General features: G+C 46.2%; 1 protein-coding gene across 1 annotated transcript in view; it reads right to left on the bottom strand.

Annotated features, from left to right (window-relative positions):
- Positions 1 to 777: 777 nt before the first annotated feature.
- The window catches only part of ap2s1 (adaptor related protein complex 2 subunit sigma 1), an 84,838-nt gene continuing 69,500 nt past the window's right edge, over positions 778 to 16,115 (bottom strand). The window contains exon 6 of the transcript XR_013791186.1: positions 778 to 848. The gene's annotated coding sequence lies outside the window, so the exon portion shown is untranslated. The remainder of the gene's footprint in view (positions 849 to 16,115) is intronic.

The following is a 16,115-nucleotide window of genomic DNA, read 5'->3' as shown; positions in this document are numbered from 1 at the left end:
TCTCCAGTAGGCATGAGGACTACTTTAACTCTCCTTAATAAATCCATCAGGTAGCTGCATGCGGTTCAGAAGTCCTTAAAACCCATTTGACCTGACGTCGAAATTTATAAAATGTCTTCTAAATCCTGACAGTTTTCTGTCAGGATTTGCGCCACATTTTCACGATTTTTCAAAAATAGCAGATCTACAAGCTCGTAGCGCGCCACCGAGTGGCGCGCTATGAGCTTGTAGATCTGCTATTTTTTTTTTAGCTAAATTATAACATAATGTTTAAAACACCAAAAGGGGTTCCCGCCCAAAAATGGGTTACTCCACTCCTCAGCAGTGGTGGGAAAAGTACTCAAATTCTTTACTTAAGTAAAAGTATGAATACTGCAATATAGAAATACTCTGATACAAGTAAAAGGCAGAAATCCAAAATGCACTTGAGTAAAAGTACAAACAAATTGGCATCATAAAGTACCAAAAGTACTCATTATGCAGAATCTGTCCCATTTCATCTTTTGAAAAATCAGGTATTGTGAAATGTATATGGGGTAGATTAGAATGTCCTATACGTTATAAACCATCCAGACTTCTCAGGTCATTTGTGACAGGACTGCTTTTTCTGCAGCACATTATCTGGATCAAAGTCCTCAGCTCTGCCACATGCATGCATGCACCTCTCAGGGACGCGTTATTATGTATCCCACCGCAGTTCTAAGAAAGCCCTGCTGTGATTGGCCAGTAGTTGTTGTGATTGACAGTTCTCGTTTTTGCGACCAGTCATTAGTCCTATACAACTACAACCTATCTCAAACCCTCACCCTAAACCTAACCTCCCACGGGGCAGCACACCTAAACCTAACCTTAACCCATGTCTAACCAATGACTAGTCTAAACTAAGTATGCACCCCCCCTAAACCTAACCCGAAGTTATTTTCAAAGATGAAAGCTTTTGTATTTGCTGCCGCCTTTTTCGGAGGTTTTTGATTCATTTCCTGTGCTGCACTGTAACCTTATCATAGTATATTTCTCGTATTTCAGTTTATTCTTATTTTATATAGTCGCTTAACATTTTAGGATTGCTTGTTGAAATGCACTAAAATCCTGCCTTTCCTTTCCTTTCCTTTCCTTTCCTTTCCTTTCCTTTCCTTTCCTTTCCTTTCCTTTCCTTTCCTTTCCTTTCCTTTCCTTTCCCTTTCCTTTCCTTTCCTTGCCTTTCCTTGCCTTGCCTAGACATGTTCATTAAAATATCAGATCTCTTCTGTGATCAACTTTGGCTTGTGATGCTATAATAAATACAATTTGCCGACTGTTCTAGGCTATACGCCAGGTGGAACATATATATGGATTGACATGTGCCAAGCTCGAATATTAATCTTGGGCGTTGCTTTGACTTTGAGGGAACAGATAATTATCTTTTGATCTAGCCAATTGTAGCATTGCCAGTATCATCATTATATCTTTTCCCTAACACTCCCCTTTTACCTGATAGTTGCTTGATGACAGCGTTTCCTTTTGTCTGATCACGTCTGTTTACACAACAGAAGTGCATGTTTCTCACAACAGCAGGGACACCTTCCTGAAACAACATGAGTGGGGGGGTCTTAGGGGTCTTCAGTCTGCATTGTCCTTTCTCAGGATGGATGCTGTCATCACTTTTTCTTATAGTCCCCTTATAGCTCCCTTTCCTGCCCCCCCCCCCCCCCCCCCCCCCTCATTACCTAAAAGTCTTCACAAGTGTGGCTTTTGAAATTACGTTTGTTTAGACTCTAAACAAACGTAATTTCAAAAGCCACACGTTAGTCATTGTCATGATTAGTGCTCTAAACTTTAGAGCACTAATCATGACAATGACTAACAATTAGTTAGTTCAAAGACCAGCTGAAATGGAAAAACATGCATTGTCTTTCACACTTTTAGAAACTGGCCCCCGGAAAATGTGAAATTCAAAACAAACTCAGTGGAACATCATCATCAAGTGTTCCAAAACACTTCTCCTTTCCTGTGTCACTGTGCTCAAAAAGCTCTCAGGCCTGACTCACACCTTCGCATCTAGCATACAACATTGTTGGATGCTAGATGCATGAGACTTGTTTACTGATGCAAGCTCGCAATGCATTTCCAATGGAAGTCACATGGTTTGACACAACATTTGTGTTGTACGGCTTTCGGCTGTGTTTCGACTGCCCCCCACCCCCTGTCATCACTGGATGCTGTCATCACTTTTTCTTATAGTCAGTCCCCTTATACCCCCCCATTATCTAAAAGTCTTCAAAAGTGTGCTAGCCCCTTCAACGTCTGGCTTTTGAAATTACGTTTGTTTAAAGCACTAATCATGACAATGACTAACAATTAGTTAGTTCAAAGACCAGCTGAAATGAAAAACATGCATTGTCTTTCACACTTTTAGAAACTGGCCCCCGGAAAATGTGAATCCCCCTCCCCCACCCCCTTTTCCCCTCACCATATATGGTTTCCCTCTTTTTACCTCCTCTTATGATGATTTCCTGTTTTTGGCTATATAGAAGTGTATATTTGTGCGTCTCTAAATGTTCTGACGAATTGAAAAAATGGTGGACCCTGTTGTAAACAAGTGTATAATGCTTTATGGTGCCGTCCACACACAGTTAACAGTTTTTGTATGCAGTTGTGCTTGAAATGTACTGTAATTCTGCAAACTGTTATTACATACTTCAATCAATCAATCATTTAGACTAGAGCATATTATCCGTGGTCATAATAGGGACACAGTTAACAACAGATGCCAGAGAAAGGGAGCGAGAGAAAGGCAGAGGGAGAGGGGGAGAGAGAGAGAGAGAGAGAGAGAGAGAGAGAGAGAGAGAGATAGAGAGATAGAGATAGAGGAGATTCAAATTCAAAACAAACTCAGTGGAACATCATCATCAAGTGTTCCAAAACACACTCCTTTCCTGTGTCACTGTGCTCACAACCTCTCAGGGTGAAACTAGGGTGACCAGATGTCCCTCTTTGTGGGACCCTGTCCCAGGGTCTCAATTTGTGGGACGCCTGAAAAGTCTTGGAAATGTGGGACAGTCCCTCATTTCCAAGACTTTTCAGGCGTCCCACAAATTGAGACCCTGTCCCACATTGTGACTGGCAGGCAATTGCATCAGTGTTCAAATGCCCTAATAGTTATAGGGCTGATTCATACTCCTATTTTAGAGCCGAATAAAAGTCGGTTCGGCTCTGTAGAGCCTACAATGTGACGTAATTTGAGGTTCGGGGGCGGCGGGTACCATCCTAAAGTCGGCTCTTCGGTGCTACTGAAAATTTCTGACGAGCCGAAATAATTTCGGCACTACAGCGCCGAAACAGCGGTAAAATAGGAGTATGAATCGGCCCTAAGTCCCCTAATACTTCTGTTGTAAAGCTCTCTCATTGTCTCTTCCTGCAAGATGTGTTTTTAAGCCTGTTAAAATAGCATAGAAATAATAAAGCATGATTTTAAAACAAAATCTGAGACACCAGAGGAGTTTATAAATGATAGCCAATATAGGCCTATGGTCGAATATGACATCAAGGCATTTAATAGCAACTCAAGTAGTAAGTTGCTAACCCGGTACTCCAGTATCGCTTGTGTGGGACAAGTGGGATGGGGGGACCCCGTCCCCCCATCCCACTTGTCCCACACAAGAGATACTTCTGTCCCTCAAATGAACAGTTTGGATCTGGTCACCCTAGGTGAAACAGTGTGAGAAAGAGATGTGTGGAGGGGGCGGGCGGTGAAGAAGAAGAATGCGTCTGCAGAGCCGCTATAACTCATTCACATAGGATGCTGCTGGGGGGGGGGGGTCAGATAGAGACGTCTGCCACCGCAGAGGTGAGGTCACAGAGATTCTTTCCGCTAACACAGCCTGGCCCCTGGCCCCGGCGTCCATGCACACTCTTGACCTTTCACCCCTCCCTCCTCGTCTTCACCGCAACACAACACAACGCAACCCTGCATGCACCCTCCTCACCTTTACGTGCACTGTTGTTGTAACCTGTGCTGCTGACCGTATTCTCACACACACACAGAACAGCAGCCATTCTGCTCTAGTTGCAGGATACTCAACGTGAGAATGGAGTGCTGGCAGGGCCAGGGACAGCATCATTACCTTGTTACCTCCACTATGGGTTCCCTATCAGGGCCAGGGACAGCATCATTACCTTGTTACCTCCACTATGGGTTCCCTCTGCAGATATCAAATAGCCTGATTATCAGACTGTAGCGAGACGCAGTCCACTCAGACACAGTGGGCGGGGTCTTTGGGCTGGATCCAGACTAGATATCAAATGGATTATGCCCCTGGGTTTCAGATAAATTACCCAAATAAGCTCTGTAGCAAACAAAGGCTTCTGATATTAACCACTTAAAAGCCCTATATATATTACGGTACGTTGCTGTATGCCGAAAAGAAAAAAGAAAAAAACAAGTTCACAATGTGTTGATGTTTAGCCATGCATCATTAACTCCTACAGTTGGAGGCCATCGATATTGTCCTTTTCTTTTTGCTGAGCTTTGCGTGATCTGCGCAAAAGGACAGTTAACCCATTTTGGGCGGGAACCCCTTTTGGTGTTTTAAACATTATGTTATAATTTAGCTATTGAAAAATAGCAGATCTACAAGCTCATAGCGCGCCACCGAGTGGCGCGCTACGAGCTTGTAGGTCTGCTATTTTTGAAAAATCGTGAAAATATTTATTTCAGAAAACTGGAGGATTTAGAAGGATTTTTTAAAATTTTGAGGTCAGGCCTAAATGGGTCAAATAATAAGGGACAATATCGGTGGCACCCAACTGTACATTCAGGTAAATCTAAAAAATAAAGCCATTAACAGGAAAATTCTATCTTAGAGCCTCTCCTGGCCCGATCAACAAGAGATTAGGACCCTCATGGGGGACCCCGGGCAAAGAAAAGACTACTGTGGGGGCCCGGACCGGTTTGTGGTCCGCGGGCACTTATAGGCTGCAAAATGCAACTCCCGATCCCGACGACCTTTTGCTGCATGTCACTCCCCGTTTCTCTCTCCCCATTTCCTGTCTACATACTGTATACTACCAAAGGCGGAAAAAGCAACCCCCCCCCCCCCCACCCCCCCCCTCCAAAAAATAAATATATATAAATATAAGCCTACAGTATAGGTCAGTCCTGAGGCCCTGGACTGACTCTTGCTCACACCCATAACTCTTTCGCATTCCTGGGCTAATTGGGTATTAGACTTTATGCTGTACATATACAGTATATTCATTTATACTGCATTTTACTGTATACAATCCAAGTGCAGAGGGACAGGTCTTTTTTTCTGTAGTATATATATTATGTTGTATTTTTGTATCTTTTATCATTATTAGTAGTATTTTCGCTACCGGTAACTGTATCTCCTTCATCCCTATCGGTTCTGTGTTTCTTTTCTGCTGTATACTGCATGCCATTGACAACTGAATCCCCACGCAGGATCAATAAGAGTCTGTCTGTCTGTCTGTCTGTCTGTCTGTCTGTCTGTCTGTCTGTCTGTCTGTCTGTCTGTCTGTCTAAATTAAATATATAATGAATTGCATTTTTATAGCGCTTTTCCAAGTGCTCAAAGCGCTTTACAATGGTTCATTCATTATACTTCATACATTGGGAGGTGAAGCGGCGAACAGTCGACGCCAGCGTCCTCACACATAGTTCATAGTTCTTAGTGGGGAAGGGACTTATTGACCTTCATCAGTTAGTTAATGCACTTATACCTGTGATACTATAAACTGTGAATAGTCTAGTACTTTATATTTATATACCTCCTCTGATTGCAATTTTGCACTGATCTTGTGATACTCTTGTGATACTGTACTTGTACATTGCTGCTATTGTGTATTGTCTATTGTGTATTGTCTGTCTGTTTTAAAAAGCGTTATGTACTACTGCACTTTTGCCCAAGACAAATCTCCCCTCGTGGGACAATAAAGTATATCTCATCTCATCATCTCACTTCCCACATTCACACAGCAAAGGTGGCGAGCTCACACCGACCGACTCACTGGAGGCAATGTAGGGTTCAGTGTCTTGCCCAAGGACACTTCGGCATGTGGACAGGAGGAGGAGCCGGGATTCAAACCAGCGACCCCAGGGATCATTGGACGACCTGCTCTACCTCCTGAGCCACACGAGCCGCCCTATAGGGTTTAAGTGGTTAAATATAGTCTATGAGAAGGAGAATACCAGCACTCACGGAGTCCTTTAAGGCACGTTATTGTTTCATCTTAAGGGAAAGGTAAGCTGCAAGCAGCAACACAACGAACGTGTTTCGGCCAAGGGCCTTCGTCAGCGTTGAAAATGTTGTAAACAAGGCAAAGTGTCACATTTATACTGTCCGACAGTGCGACATCCTCCCCTGTCCGGGTTGATGCAAACAACAACCAGCTAATCCATTAAATAGAAAAAGTATGCTGCAAGCAGCACCCTTAAAGGACTCCGTGAGTGCTGGTATTCTCCTTCTTATAAAGTGTTACCTGACCGTGCACCCGGTAAAATGTTCCAAGAGATTGAGACAGTGGAGTTGTGCGTGCTTCCCTCTTTTATAAGTATAGTCTATGAAATTCCTTTTTTCGTTTTCTTTTTCTTTCTTTTTTTTTAAACTACAGACATGTATAATGTAGTGACAAAGCACATAAAGAAACAAAGAGGACCACTTTTGGCTGCTGAAGACAAAACAAACATGGCTTTTTCCTGCCAGGTGTGTGAATGGGTTGTGGTTGTGGAATGCCGTCTGAACAACAGCCTGCATATTATCTGTGGTGCCTATAGCTCCTCTTTATGTGCAGGATCTCGTTTGGAACGTCAACTTCCCTTCAAAATGACGTATCGTGATGAGGGACGAGGTCAGAACTGTATAATACAATGATGATCTTTCCCACCATTTACCCTCAATTGCACCTTCTAAATTGTGTGGAACATAACCTACTGTGAAGTAGTTCACATAAAGTTTACCTAACTTTGCTACAGGGACATATACATATATTTATGTTACTATTATTTTTGAGTGGTGCAACCACTCCCTTACGGAGGTACTGTGTGTGTGTGGGTGGCTGGGTGGCTGGGTGGGTGGGTGCGTCTGAGCACGAAAACAGCATGGTTGTTTTTCACCACCTAACCTAACACACACAAACACACACATATTAACTGTATATACCGTATGGTGATTTTTGGTGTGCCAGTACAGTACAGTAGAGGGACCCCCACACGGTAAATCTGTCATTTCTCAACCGTTTCGGACGCGGGGCGGCTCGCCGGAATCGGGCCGGCACCCTGGGTGCGTACTCCAGACCCACTGGAACCCACTGGAACTCCAGACCCACACACACACACACACACACACACACACACACACACACACACACACACACACACACACACACACACACACACACACACACACACACACACACACACACACACACACAGAGTTGCACCACTCACTTCACACGGGTGTGATTTTTACACTTTGATTGCTCTTTCTTGCACTCTTTATTCTTGTTTGCTGTGGTTGCTGTGGTTTTGTTGTTTTGAATGTTATATGCTATCCATGCTGCTGCATATATTGTCTGTAAGGAAGCCAAAACAAAAATAGGTTTTACTCTTGTGTTAAGTTGTGTACCTGTACACAAGATGTAACAATAAAGTACAACCTTGAACATGAAAATACACTTTCAACCAAAAGAAGGGCAACAGATTTTTTTGTGTGCAAATTGAACATGTTGGCATTTGTCACTCACACTCACTGTACATTTGTACGCACGTGAAATTCATCCTCTACCCATCCTAACTATTAGGAGCAGTGGGTGCTAGAATAATACTATAGCCATCTGTTTCATGCTGTCACTCCTCATGAATAAATAATGACACAGTAGTATGGATGCTGTCTCTATGCTGAGGAGGTGCAGTGGGTTGGACTGCATATGGATGCTGTCTCCATGCTGAGGAGGTGCAGTGGGTTGGACTGCATATGGATGCTGTCTCCATGCTGAGGAGGTGCAGTGGGTTGGACTACATATGGATGCTGTCTCCATGCTGAGGAGGTGCAGTGGGTTGGACTGCATATGGATGCTGTCTCCATTCTGAGGAGGTGCAGTGGGTTGGACGGCATATGGATACTGTCTCCATGCTGAGGAGGTGCAGTGGGTTGGACTGCATATGGATGCTGTCTCCATGCTGAGGAGGTGCAGTGGGTTGGACTACATATGGATGCTGTCTCCATGCTGAGGAGGTGCAGTGGGTTGGACTGCATATGGATGCTGTCTCCATGCTGAGGAGGTGCAGTGGGTTGGACTGCATATGGATGCTGTCTCCATGCTGAGGAGGTGCAGTGGGTTGGACTGCATATGGATGCTGTCTCCATGCTGAGGAGGTGCAGTGGGTTGGACTACATATGGATGCTGTCTCCATGCTGAGGAGGTGCAGTGGGTTGGACTACATATGGATGCTGTCTCCATGCTGAGGAGGTGCAGTGGGTTGGACTGCATATGGATGCTGTCTCCATGCTGAGGAGGTGCAGTGGGTTGGACTGCATATGGATGCTGTCTCCATGCTGAGGAGGTGCAGTGGGTTGGACTGCATATGGATGCTGTCTCCATGCTGAGGAGGTGCAGTGGGTTGGACTGCATATGGATGCTGTCTCCATGCTGAGGAGGTGCAGTGGGTTGGACTGCACATATGGATGCTGTCTCCATGCTGAGGAGGTGCAGTGGGTTGGACTGCACATATGGATGCTGTCTCCATGCTGAGGAGGTGCAGTGGGTTGGACTGCATATGGATGCTGTCTCCATGCTGAGGAGGTGCAGTGGGTTGGACTACATATGGATGCTGTCTCCATGCTGAGGAGGTGCAGTGGGTTGGACTACATATGGATGCTGTCTCCATGCTGAGGAGGTGCAGTGGGTTGGACTGCATATGGATGCTGTCTCCATGCTGAGGAGGTGCAGTGGGTTGGACTACATATGGATGCTGTCTCCATGCTGAGGAGGTGCAGTGGGTTGGACTACATATGGATGCTGTCTCCATGCTGAGGAGGTGCAGTGGGTTGGACTGCATATGGATGCTGTCTCCATGCTGAGGAGGTGCAGTGGGTTGGACTGCATATGGATGCTGTCTCCATGCTGAGGAGGTGCAGTGGGTTGGACTACATATGGATGCTGTCTCCATGCTGAGGAGGTGCAGTGGGTTGGACTGCATATGGATGCTGTCTCCATGCTGAGGAGGTGCAGTGGGTTGGACTACATATGGATGCTGTCTCCATGCTGAGGAGGTGCAGTGGGTTGGACTACATATGGATGCTGTCTCCATGCTGAGGAGGTGCAGTGGGTTGGACTGCATATGGATGCTGTCTCCATGCTGAGGAGGTGCAGTGGGTTGGACTGCATATGGATGCTGTCTCCATGCTGAGGAGGTGCAGTGGGTTGGACTGCATCTATATCCAACTGTACGAGAGCCACATGGGAGGAACTATGCATATAGATGAATTAATGCATCTGTATATCTGTATGTGCAGTTTGTGCACTATATGTGTGTGAGCACGGTAATTGCATTTGGTTGGTTGTCACTGTTGTGCAGCCTAACACACACACACATACATATTAACTGTATGATTTCAGGTGTATCAGTACAGTACAGTACAGTACAGTACAGTACAGTACAGTACAGTACAGTACAGTACAGTACAGTACAGTACAGTACAGTACAGTACAGTGACCCCCTGGGAACCGCGTTCCTGCGGGTCTGGAAGTTCCGGGGAACCCCCGGGGACCCCCACACGGAGTTGCACCACTTACTTCACACAGGTGTGATTTTCCATTTTGAAGCAAGCCATCTTGGTTTGTTTGTGTGTATATTCCTCCTCCTAGATCAGCTATTTGAAAATAGCTGATCTAGGAGGAGGAATATACACACAAACAAACCAAGATGGCTTGCTTCAAAATGTATAAGTGATCTGAAATGATAAAGCGCTTAAACTGATGCTATACGAACACATTTTTGCTGGGGACCCCCTGGAACCCCCCCAAGGACCCCTGGAACCCCCTCAAGGACCCCCTGGAACCCCCTCAAGGACCCCCTGGAACCCCCTCAAGGACCCCCTGGAACCCCCTCAAGGACACCCTGGAACCCCCCCAAGGACCCTTGGAACCCCCTCAAGGACCCCCTGGAACCCCCTCAAGGACCCCTGGAACCCCCTCAAGGACACCCTGGAACCCCCTCAAGGACCCCTGGAACCCCCTCAAGGACCCCCTGGAACCCCCTCAAGGACCCCTGGAACCCCCTCAAGGACCCCCTGGAACCCCCTCAAGGACCCCTGGAACCCCCTCAAGGACCCCCTGGAACCCCCTCAAGGACCCCCTGGAACCCCCTCAAGGACCCCCTGGAACCCCCTCAAGGACCCCTGGAACCCCCTCAAGGACCCCCTGGAACCCCCTCAAGGACCCCCTGGAACCCCCTCAAGGACCCCTGGAACCCCCTCAAGGACCCCCTGGAACCCCCTCAAGGACCCCTGGAACCCCCTCAAGGACCCCCTGGAACCCCCTCAAGGACCCCCTGGAACCCCCTCAAGGACCCCCTGGAACCCCCTCAAGGACCCCCTGGAACCCCCTCAAGGACCCCCTGGAACCCCCTCAAGGACCCCTGGAACCCCCTCAAGGACCCCTGGAACCCCCTCAAGGACCCCCTAGAAACCCCAATTTGAAAAACACAAGTGGAACTTTTACACAAACTGCTAACAGTGATTTGGGGCAGAAACCTCTTATCTATACTCTACAAGTGACGCACAAAAATGGTGAAAATAGCAGATCTACAAACTCACGAGGCACGACATGTCATGATGTGAGCTTGTAGAGCGGCTATGTACACTATTATAAAATGTTTGTTTTTTTAAGTACCACTCAAAAAGGAACAGTTTTGGTCATACAAGGATTCCACCCGGCAGTTGCTTGAACAAAATACGCCCCCTCAGTACGAATCAGAGAGTGTCTCTGTTCTGTTTTACATGCACTCCCACTCACAGCACTGCCGCGTGCTTGTCGCGTTCCCTCTTGTCTTTGCTCTTTTTGAGCGGTGCCTCCGCTCCATTACGGAGCTGTGTCCGTCCGTCCGTCTGTATGTCCGTATATCCGTATGTCTTTCTCTGTCTCTGTGTGTCCGAGCACGGAAAGCTGCAACACCTAAAGTGGCCGGCAGTACAGTATACAGCTACTACAGCACAGAGTATAACTACAGCATGAGCCCCTGGGGCTCTGGATGTTCCGGAGACCCCTGGGGACCCCCACACGGACCCCCCCGGGGACCCCCACATGGTAACTCTGTCATTTCTCGACCATTTCGGACGTGCGGCAGCTCCCACCCCCCCCCCCCCCTGCGTTCTTGGTGGTCTGGATGTACCGGGGACCCCCGCACAGTACACTATACAATACATTACAGAGCACAGTAGAGTAACTATAACAATAAATGTATAGTTGCAACGCTCAGTTCGCACAGGTGTGATCTGGAAAAAGTCATCAAAGTTCCTATGTGTGTGTATGCATTAAACACATGCATTATGCATGCATTAAACACATATAAACACATGTGTTTGTTATAGGTGAACATTGGGGCCAAAATAGGCTAACATTGGGCCAACTATATTGGCTCTAGTTCGGTTGTGAGCTTGTAGATCGCTAATTTGGATGCACAGGTTTTAAGGGGTTAAATGCAGTGGTGCTGTGGCTGCGTATACGTTTCCATCCAGTCAGTGTCGTTGGCAGGAGAACCACCTCCGAGGAACAGCTTTCAACAGTTTTCTCCCGAGATTTCTTTTCAAATTCATTAGTGCAACTGCAACCCTTTGATAACATTTGCTGCACTCTCATATTGGACAGGAGTGCTTGGCCTGTGCATACACAACATATATATATGTATATAAAACAGCGGGGAGGCACTCAGGAATCCCTTTGTTTGGCGGTCCAGTGACTCATGATGAAATGCACACCTCCATGTTTATGGTATAGTGTCTGCCAAAACACAGAGATCACCTGCGCTGAATGATGATGATTCACCCTATAATTGGTCCCTGGAAAATGACTCATTGTTTGTTATAATATAAACAGCCACGGACACTGTGATTGTCGAGGGGGTGCTGACGGGGGGTCTTTCCCACCTGTGTGTTCATACATGAATAAGGTGGTTAAAAGACTGTCTGGTGTGGCACATGAAAGAGGCTGATATCTGTGTCTAACTATGCGAGCAACCACCGAGTCACCGACCCCCCCCCCTGCCCCAGCAGTGGTTCTCAAACATTTTCATGTTACGGTTACAGCCCCCCCCCTGGGCGGTGGTGGCTCAGGGGTAGAGTGGCCGGATGTTTTTTAACCCTGTGGGCTCCCCCAGAGTTAGAGTCGAAGTGTCCTTGCGCAAGACTCTGAACCCCTACTTGCTCCTGATGTGCTGGTGCCTTGCAGGGTTTCCGCCGCCATTGGTGTGTGAATGTAATGCACATCTATGTAAAGTGCCTTGGATAAAGGTGCTATATAAATGCACCATTAACATTGACCCCTAAATTATTTGGCCGTTTGAAAGGCTTTTGTACCGCAGAGACAATTGATTTGACATCTTAGCAGTCTACATCTGCATCGTGAGCTCATGCGTTGTTCAAAAGCCTGAAGCATAAAATAGGGTCAAAGTGGTCAAACTGTTCCTCATTTTGCTGCATGGGGACCCTCTGGAAGGCCCCTCTTGGACCCCTGGGGACCCTCTGGAAGGCCCCTCTTGGACCCCTGGGGACCCTCTGGAAGGCCCCTCTAGGACCCCTGGGGACCCTCTGGAAGGCCCCTCTAGGACCCCTGGGGACCCTCTGGAAGGCCCCTCTTGGACCCCTGGGGGTCCTCGGACTCCACTTTGAGATCCATTTCCCTAAAGTACACGTGAGTCCAAAAGAACACAGGGCCCTTATTTTGAACCGGTTTGTGTTTGACAAGCTATAGGAGTCCAAGGTTAAAATCGCCAACCCCCTTAAACACACACACGCACGCACGCACGCACGCACGCACGCACGCACGCACGCACGCCAGCATGAAAGAGTGAAACATAAAACACATGTGGACTAAAACACAAACGTATTTAGTTGGTAAAACCTAAATAAACATGGAGTTTCCTGTCAGGTATATGGTTGCGGTGTGTCTGCATTCTTCTATCCTTAAAGGACAACTTTAGTTTTTTTCAACCAAGGTTCATGTTTTAGGATGTTATTAGAGAAAGCAGCAAATGAAAAAAAAAAACCACTCTAATAACATCCTAAAACATGAACCTTGGTTGAAAAAAACTAAAGTTGTCCTTTAACATGTGCTGCTACAGTCCAAACACAAAAACCTGCTCTGATGACGACAACTATACAATGGATGGATGGGACCAGACAGCATCGAGGCAGGATCGAGTGCAACAAAACGCCCTGCACCGCCCAACAAAAGGTAAAACGGAAACCGTGAGCCAGGAAGAAAAAAAACCACACACACACACACCCTTTTTGTGAGGCACCTTTCATTTCAGACGAGCCTTTCTTGTAGCCCACCTTAAGAAAACATCCGTGTGTGTGGTGTGTGTGTGCCCCCCACGCAGCCGGCGATGAGCCCATGCGATTCCTTCTGTCTTTAATCTCAGTGAAAAGAGCTTTTTTAACCAGGCTGAGGAGGATGAAGGGATCTGCCATGTAGGAGCAGAACAAAGGTTGGGAGGAACTGGGTGAGATAGTAGCAGAGTAGGAAAGGCTCTGTAATTTATCACCTGTTTGCCCTTGGGGGGGCGCACACTCCTCCACACCGGGGGCTTTCTTTGTGTGTGTGTGTGTGTGTGTGTGTGTGCGTGCGTGCGTGCGTGCGTGCGTGCGTGCGTGCGTGCGTGCGTGCGTGCGTGCGTGCGTGCGTGCGTGTGTACTTGTTGAGGGCCAAATGTCCCCACAACACAAGATATATTATATAGACATTATGAAGACAATTTTCCTTGTCCTCGGTTGATTGGTTGGTTGAGGTGAGGTATTGTTAAAAAAGATAGATAGTTAGAAAAGAAAAGATTGCGGTTGGGATTAGGATTTGGATTAAAAGCTTTAGGGGTTAGCGTTGGAGTCATGTCTATACTGTAGGCTACTTATTGTTGCAACTGTAAAATAGCAGATCTACATTCTACAACACTATCTGTAACACTATCCAACGCCATCATATGATCAAGAAACTGAGTACATTTTGAGTAATAGACCACAAACAGTTAAAGTAGGTATACATCATTCTCATCAACTGTTATCACCAACACAGGAGCCCCTCAAGGTTGTGTCCTCAGTCCTTTCCTCTACACACTATACACAAATGACTGTATTAGCCCTTCACCCACTAACATCCATCCATCCATGCATCTTCAACCGCTTATCCGTAGACGGGTCGCGGGGGCAACAGCTCCACCAGAGAGCTCCAGACTTCCCTCTCCAGAGCAACATTAGTGACTTCCTCCTGGGGTGCATCCCGAGACGTTCCAAGGCCAGTGAGTCGATGTAATCCCTCCATCTGCGCCTTGGTCTGCCCCGGGGTCTCCTCCCAGTGGGACGTGCATCGAGGACCTCCCTAGGGAGACGCCACTAACATCACATACTTTAAATACTCTGATGACACTGCCATTCTCGGACTGCTCCATGACTATAACTCTATTACGGTCTATCAGAACACCATTTATCATTTTACACAGTGGTGCACTGACAACTATCTAGAGTTGAATGTGGACAAAACAAAAGAACTGGTCATTGAAACAACCCACACTGGACTTAACCCACTCCTCATTAATGGTAAAACAGTTGAACAGGTTGACAGTTTCACATATCTTGGACAATAAACAGTTATAAACTTAGGTTTGATCAACACATTACATCTATCCAGTCACGTTTTCAGCAAAGATTCCTTGTAATTCGTAAGTTAAGATCATTATCTGTTGCTCCTCATCTTCTGTTATTACTGTACAAAAGCATTATCCAACCTGTTCTGTTGTACTGTTCCGCATGTTTCTACACCATACTGTCCATGCCTAACAGAAACAAACAGAAAAAACATTACCCGTATTGCTTCCAAGATCATCAGACTCCCTACACCCACACTTTCTGATATGAACAATGAGGCCATTACACGGTTAGCACTTTCAATATCAAATGACACTGATCATCCTCTGTATATACTGTGTGTGTGTGTGTGCGTGCATGCGTGCGTGCGTGCGTGCGTGCGTGCGTGCGTGCGTGCGTGCGTGCGTGCGTTGAGCGCGCGTGCCTCTACACGATTGCATGAGTGTAGAGGTGATGAATGATTCATCAAGGAGACATACATTACCTCACCCAAACCTCAAAACACACAGTTATGTGCAATTCCTTAAAAAATAAAATTGCATACATCCCCTTGTGGTTCTTTCCTAATATCCCTTTTCTATTCTCTGGGTATTTGGCAAGTAACCTGACTCATATAATTGGATTTAAGATTATTTTAGGCGTAGTTCTAGACAGCAGAATAAACTATGGGGCAACAAATAAAGGGCATAGAAGATAAAGAGTAACAAGTCAAGTTCATGTTTTGAAGTAAGGGAAGGTCCCTGAAGTTTAGTATGGTAGAAACTAGAAAGAGTAGGATTTGCTTTATCAGTGCCTGCCATCTTGTGGCTAACTGTTGCAACTACGTTTTTTTTTCTCGCTTGACATTTCTTGCCAATATTAATAGTAAAATAGGCTAGTTTGAGTGATTGATTGATTGAATTCTTTATTAGTCAGTAATTTAAACCGCACGTACAGTCACTCAGACATAAAGGCTAAAGCCTATAAAAGGATAACACAAAAACGTCCTGGGGACTTGTTTGTGTTAAAAGCACCCACAATGTACACAAATCAAAAAGGTAACAAGACAACTCACCCTTTGTCCACCTCCGACGAAAAAGTGCGGACATATCACCCCGAAGGTTCGGACAACTCACCTCTGGTGAGATGAAAAAACACTACTATATATTATGTCCTTATATTATTTTCTCTCTCTCTCTCTCGCTCTCTCTCTCTTGCCCTCCACTTTAGTCTCTACCTCGACAAAATTGATTACTTGACAGTACTCTTGATTATGTT

The sequence above is a fragment of the Electrona antarctica genome, assembly GCF_951216825.1.
Source record: "Electrona antarctica genome assembly, chromosome: 11".
In the NCBI taxonomy this organism is placed as follows: Eukaryota; Metazoa; Chordata; class Actinopteri; order Myctophiformes; family Myctophidae; genus Electrona; species Electrona antarctica.
This window is presented reverse-complemented; position numbering and strand designations above follow the sequence as displayed.